General features: G+C 37.5%; 1 protein-coding gene across 1 annotated transcript in view; it reads right to left on the bottom strand.

Annotated features, from left to right (window-relative positions):
- The window catches only part of LOC125044983 (cysteine and glycine-rich protein 1-like), a 32,877-nt gene extending 29,625 nt beyond the window's left edge, over positions 1 to 3,252 (bottom strand). The window contains exon 1 of the mRNA XM_047641981.1: positions 3,101 to 3,252. The gene's annotated coding sequence lies outside the window, so the exon portion shown is untranslated. The remainder of the gene's footprint in view (positions 1 to 3,100) is intronic.
- Between the last annotated feature and the right edge of the window lie 4,248 nt (positions 3,253 to 7,500).

The raw sequence follows: 7,500 nt of genomic DNA, 5'->3' as shown, positions 1-7,500 counted from the left end.
GTGCTGAAATTTGTATGTAAACACCCAGCATTTCCGGATGAGCAATTTCCAATGTATCATTACTCAGGCTACTAAAATACAATACTTTCACGGAGTTCCTACTGTATGTTCATAAATTACATTTCCTGACTATCTTCACCTCCTTAAATCCATTTCCCTTTCCTTTCTTCCAAATATATGTTCACACAAAATTCTAATAATAGCATATCGCTTCAAATACAACAAAACGGGACTGATCAATCGAGAGTCAAGGCACGTAATGCAGGCCACCTGCTTCGAATGCACATCTGTCTTTGAATGCGGCGTTGTTTCCCCTTCCCTCCTCTCTATATTTGCCTACCTCTCTCTCTCTGTCTGTCTTTCTTTCCTTCCCCTATTCTCTTTCTTATCATCTCTCTTTGTCTATCTATATATCTGTCTGCCCCCCACAACTCTCTCGGGATGCAGAGAAAAATAATATTGTAACTATAACATTACTGCGACTATCGCCTTCGTCATCATCACTTTATTTCGGCTATGAATACACACACACACACACACACACACACACACACACACACACACACACACATATATATATATATATCATGAATATCACTGCCATCTTTATCATTATCGGTTATCATCTTTGTCACGAACAATAGTTAAAAAAAAAAAAAAAAAAAGTGGTGGTGGTGGTAGAAGTATTAAGCACATTAAATTATCTCATCTGATCCGACGGAGAATGAAAATGAGAATTAACTCTTCAAAAAATACCAGTTCATTTACATTCACGGAATGCGTTTTGGTTATCTGACATATGCCGAACTTGGGCGCCGCAAAAAACTAAAGATAATCCCGGAGTCCTTGAATACGAACCCGTTCTGTTGCTCAGTAGTCTCCTTGCGTATTGAAGTGCACTGCGAAGAGGGGGCGAAACACGCTCACTACTCGAGATCATGAACGCTTTTGCAGAATCGAGGTGAAGCGGTGTCGCTGGTCGAGTGTTTTTGTGATGTTCAAGTGCTTGCGGGCAAAATCATTTTACCGTTTCATGTTAATAGAAGGTATTTAGACGAAATATATATACATATATACATATATATATATATATATATATATATACTGATGAACAGCAGGTTAGCTGTATATGTTGTTTATCATTAAAGCACTTATATTTACAACATAATACTCCCGAAATAGCAGTAAAAAATCCTCCCCGTCTTCCTCCCTCTCTCTCTTTCCTTTCTTCTTTCTTTCCTTTTTTCTCTCTCTCCTTTTCTCGCACTCTATCTCTTTTTCCTTTTCTCTCTCTCTTTTCCCTCTCTCTCGCTTTCCTTTTCTCTCTTTTACTCTTTCTCTCTCTCGCTTTCCTTTTTTCTTCTCTCTCCTTTTTCTCTCTCTCTCCTTCCTTCTCTTTCTCTTTCTCACTCTCTCTTTCCATCAAACACACACACACACACACACACACACACACACACACACTCTCTCTCTCTCTCTCTCTCTCTCTGGCTAAGCAAACTAAAAAAAATGAATGTTAATACTTCAATAAATAAATATTACAATTTAACGGAAGGAACTGATTATCACAGAAAAGACGTTCAGGAAATCCCGTTACGTGATTTTCCAAGCAAAAAAAAACATCCGACTTCCTTGAATTCCCGGAAAGACTCCAGACCCGGTGCACAACAGTTTCGAAAATTATATAGTAAAAAACTCACATTCGTGTTGGGTTCCATAAAAGCTCTCTGGGGTCCAGATAAAAGGTGGAATGAAGATCTAGTCAAGTTATTTCGTTTACAGAAGAATACGAAAAAACAAAAATTTCCGGTCATCTACTTGTGTATGATTCCAACACTCGCATTAATGAGAGAAAAACGAAATATACGATTCACCCCCAGTCGACCGTTGCGTCCACGGCAGCTGCCTCGTCGCTGAAGGCGCTGCCCTTGTGTAACGAGCGGGTCCGCGATCGCCAGGGCTTCTAGTGCGAGTATAACATCATCATTTAAGTATATGTGGCAAGGGCGCCCGCGGCACCTTCTGGAAGGGGCCTAATCTCTGGAGCGCTCGTCTGCGATGCATCGAATCACCGTCACAGACAATAAGAGATTCTATGATGTAAAGATGAAATAAGCTGGGTACAACTGGTGGTTCTCTACCATGGGATGCCGATGATAAAATTAGAACAGTAATAATAAAAACAAAAATAATGACAAAAATAATAATGACAATAATAATGATGATAATGACAATAATAACAGTAATAATAATAACAACGATATAATAATATAATAATGATAATCATAATGATTAGATCAATAATAATAATAATAATATGATATAATAATGATAATGATGGTGACTTTAACAATAACAATAATAATGATAATAAAAATACTGATGATAATAAGAGTATTAATAATAATGATTAAATGGCAATGACAATAACAAAACAAAAACACTAGTATTGAAAATAACTGCCACTACAATAACAATAATGATAGCAGCAAAAATACTGATAACATAAATATGAATTCCGGCAGAGCCTGTTCTAGCCGCTATCTGGCAGCCGCCAGTTCTTAGACATCACCATGTAACCAATCATCATTGCCTAGCCTGATGGCATGCATATAATCTACATCAAGGCAGGAGAACAACCGCCTTCTACCATCAAGCACCTCCATAAAAGGCAATTATTGGGTATTAATTCAGCGGAGGATCGCGGATGCCGTACCGTCATGCGACCTACAACAAATCTTGCCATTTTAAAACAGCTTCTCTAATAATCTGGCTGGAATATTAAACTCCAAAATAAGTTCAAGACTCAACGCTTACTGTTTTAGGGGGAGTACTCTAATTTGCACGCAATGGCTACTAAAAACAATAATAAAAAACAAAACAAAACAAAACAAAAAAAAACGAATAACAACATGAAGTCCGAGTAACGGGAACAGACCGCCGTTAAACAGAGCCCTCTGCTATACCTGTTTGTCAAAGGTTGGAAGCTGATGCCCGCAGATGGCAACGGAGAGGGCTTCCAGTACGCACACTTCTTTCTTAAGGGAAAACATAAATGCCAAGCAACACTCTACAACACCGAATTCTCCTGAATACTTACCAAATCTTCAATACAAGATGATGTTAATTGAAGACAGTCTTCGTTACTTCTTGCACGAAAAGAGAGGGGGTTTGTCAAGCAAGAGCTAAATCTTCGCGCTCTAATTTGAGTGAATCCTCAACTAGAACTGACTTCGCTCTCCACATGCTGCTGTGCTCTCCTCGCCGCAGTTGCCTATTTACGTTTTACCGTTCCAAATATTAGCTTCTTTGATTAATAGGAGAGATGTGTGACGCGGAGTGTTCATTGCCATGTTTGGACTATATCCTTTAAAGTTTTATCGTGTGTGTCATTTAATAATGTAGCATATATTCAGTCCAGAAAAGGTTACAGGAGGGCGAGCGTTTAATTATCGCAACATCAAAAAGGACTCTTTCGATTGAATTTCGGCAGGATATTTTTCTGTTCAGTGTGTACACATGGTCGAAGAGAGAGCCTATCATCAGTAATTTTAGTTTTCATCTAATATGAAAATATCACACAGTATATTTCACTGTATATTATTTTTGAAAGAGACATCACAAAATATTTCTATTCTAGCGGCCACAGGTATCTTTTCTATACGCGTTGCCACATGGGGAGTTTGTTGTGCTGGAATATTCTTTCGACCTGACTCGTTTTTCATTATTTTACAACAAATACATTTGTCTGTTTTTTTCTTTCTTCTTTAAACAAGCAATCGTTAGACAGTTAACCCGCGAACTCAAAGAATAATAGTCAAAAAGAAGTCTGAGTGAAGATGAGGTTATTAGCTTCGGGAAAATTTAACGACGCAAGGTTCTCACGAACGATAAAATTCTCATTGTTGCTGTATTTTCGTGAACTCTGCGAGGATGACAAGTGAATCCAGCAGATAGTGAAAGTATTTATGTCTTACCCACGTGGTCGGTGAACCAAAGTAAGATATGAAAGTATTTAAGCGGCTTTTCTATCTCAAAATTGCATTTTCTTATAAATCTATAGACTCTCAGCTATCAGGGAATAGATAACTATTTTTTTAACAAACTTGACACACGCACATACTCACACACACACACACACACACTCACACTCACACTCACACTCACACTCACACACACTCACACTCACACTCACACTCACACTCACACTCACACTCACACTCACACTCACACACACACACACACACACTCACACTCACACTCACACTCACTCACACACACACACATACACACACACACACACACACACACACACACACACACACACACACACACACACACACACACTCACACATTCACACACATACGCATATATTTGAATAGATAAACGCTCTACCGAGTTGAACCTACGGTAGAAGGCCCGCTACACACTCTTTCCTCCTGGATTCCATTTCAGGTTCGAGGATGGAAAGCATCAGGATTTCGGTTTATTTTCAGTAATTCTAATTTTTGCATTGTGAGTTTTTCTAGCATATGTATGTATACATACACATATGTATATATATGTGTGTGTGTGCGTGTTCATGTATGTATGCATAAATGTATGTGTGTATGCGCGTCTATGTGTAGTATATGCATGAATATATGTACGAAGAATGCATGTTGTAAGCGTGCTGATATCGGTGAATGTGTGAAAGGTTGTCAAGTAAGTGTGTGCGTAGCGCAATATGTGTACCTGCAACACATGAATGGCTGGTTCAGAGAAATTGCTATTTTCTTTAGTTAATCATCAACGTTATTTGTATTGCCCTCTATTTTCAAGGTTAAAATTTTCATTTTCCTGTCGAGATGGTATATATTTTCATTAAGAAGAATGCGGAACTTTTTGCATCATAGAATGATAGTTTCATTAACGAATTCCGAGACTAGAGCTCCCGGAACAGAAATACAAACATGCAATCTCAGGCAAAATTGGAAACTTCTGTTTATTCATACGTTTTTTCGATAATTGGATTCTTTGGTGTGAGATAATGGGCACATGTACCTATTCCCTAACGGTTGAGTATCCTAGTGTCCGTAGTGCTGTAAGGATACGTTTTTTTAATCACTGAAGAATAGTCCGTTGTCAGAAAGGAAACGGAGAAAGGTACAGGCCTGAATGCACTCTCTTATTAGGTGCTAGGGCAAGGTGCTGTTTCAAAGTGAGAAGTTAGCGTTGCTGTTAAATGATGATGCCATGTAAAATGCAAATGATCCCGATCTATTTATGGTGCTTAATGTAGGATATTAACAATAATTCCTGTGAGAATAATGCTATATCACTAAATTGGAATTCGTATATATAACGTAGGTTTATCGATTCTTTTGTAGGCAGTAAACACATTGATTAAGTAAAACAAAATATGTGGATCGAAAGCTTCTTTGAAATTACGATATGCAATTACTGTCGGATCGTGATGAAGTTTATAATGGCTGCTCTTTATATGGCTCATGGGACCTTTTGGTCAAGTTTTGTTGGCGAACCAGAGTACATTAGAAAATGTCCAGTTACATTTTGGATACATTAGATATTAGGGGGTAGATTAAAGTTGTTGATGATAGTTTATGAGAGTATTTTGGGGTAGATGAAGATAGATTAATAGCAGATTTGTGGTAAATATTAGTAAATGATTAAGCAGAAGGTTAATGATGGTCCATGAGGAAAGTTTATGGCTGCTCTGGAACCAACTGAATAGATTTTGGTATCGGAGTTGATGCTGATGTCAATTAGTGTTAAAGAGTGAAAGTCTGAGGCGTATTTTGGGATAGATCAGAGAAGAACTGGGGTATATTTGCGGTGAAGATCAATAGATGCAGAGAGTAGAACTGGTGCAGACTAAGATTGGTGAGGGTACATTATTGCAAAGAAAAGACTCCTCGTTGTCGTTGTAACAACAAGTCCAAACAACCCTGGCTCTTCGGCAGCCCTCGATGAGACATATATCAATCCTGTTCAAGCACAGCCTGGCCTGCGTTCTGTTATGCGAGACCCTAATATATCTATCGTTATGTTGAACACCACTCCTGTAAGCCAGACATGCGAAGCTGGACCTCGGCCTGGATATGCCTATGAGGGGAGCCCGAACCACTCTTGTGTATCGCCTTGCCCTGTATTCCAATCTCCTCCACTTTGGCTGTAGGTTATACAGAAGAAAAGTAAACACTTTATTTCTCATTGTTACTTTTCTATATTTTGAAGGATGACTGTATCCCTAGTTATCGACAGCATGTATTAGTGGGTCTAATGTTTACAGTCTTCATAACCATCTACTAAGGGTAAGTATTGATGTATTCCATTGCTTACTGCAATCCTTGTCCATAGGCTACATTACTACCTCAAGTAGTTACGGTATTACTTGGTTCCATTTTACTGCTGTGGCTCGTCACTTAATCCTAACTTCTATGCATAGCAGAGACAGTATAGTATAATTATCCTATTCTGTCTAGTTGAATATGCAAGTACCTCCTGTTAGTGTTACGCGTGTTCAGCATAACAAATATTTAAGCTTCTGTATTAACGCTCGTTTGTCTTGTAGTATTTATCCCATTAATATAAGCTATTTGTATTTTCGCCGTAATTACATCGATTAATCATTTGATTCCCATTTCCATTCGGCTTTACATTCGTTTTACTTTCGTGAAAAAACAAAAACAAAACAATATTGACACAAAAAGTTGATGATAACGTTGGAAAGAACGACGCAGCGACATTCTGTTACGTTAATGACATCCGTTTCTTTTTTTATTTTGGAATTGGTATGGACTCTCTCTCACACGCACCAACATACGTACAGTGTACGTATGTTGGTGCGTGTGAGAGAGAGTCCATACCATACACGCATACGTACACGCACACGTACACGCACGCGCACACGCACACGCACACGCACACGCACACGCACACGCACACGCACACGCACACGCATACGCACACACACACACACACACACACACATATGCATATATACATATATATACACACACACGTATGTCGGTGTGTGTGTGTATATGTATATATAAATGTATATATATAGATAGATATAAGTTCAACACTCTCATAATGACAGACAACTCGGACGTTCCTCCAACTTTCATCAGATGTTATTTGACTGAACTAGGAATACATGATTTTGCGCCTTATAATAATCATAATAATAATAATAATAATAATAATAATAATAACAATAATAATAATAATAATAAAAAGATAATAATAATAAAGATAATAATAATGAAAAAGATAATGATAATACTACTACTACTAATAATAATAATAATGAAAAGAAAATAATAATATAAATGATAATAATAATGATAATGATAATAGTAATAATTATGATAATAATAATAATAATAATAATTTTATACACACACACACACACACACACACACACACACACACATATATATATATATATATATGTAAGTGTGTGTGTGTAAACATATATATGTATATATATG

The sequence above is a fragment of the Penaeus chinensis genome, chromosome 36 (genome assembly GCF_019202785.1).
Source record: "Penaeus chinensis breed Huanghai No. 1 chromosome 36, ASM1920278v2, whole genome shotgun sequence".
In the NCBI taxonomy this organism is placed as follows: domain Eukaryota; kingdom Metazoa; phylum Arthropoda; class Malacostraca; order Decapoda; family Penaeidae; genus Penaeus; species Penaeus chinensis.
Note: the sequence above shows the minus strand (reverse complement) of the source record. Positions and strands in the feature narration are given on the sequence as shown.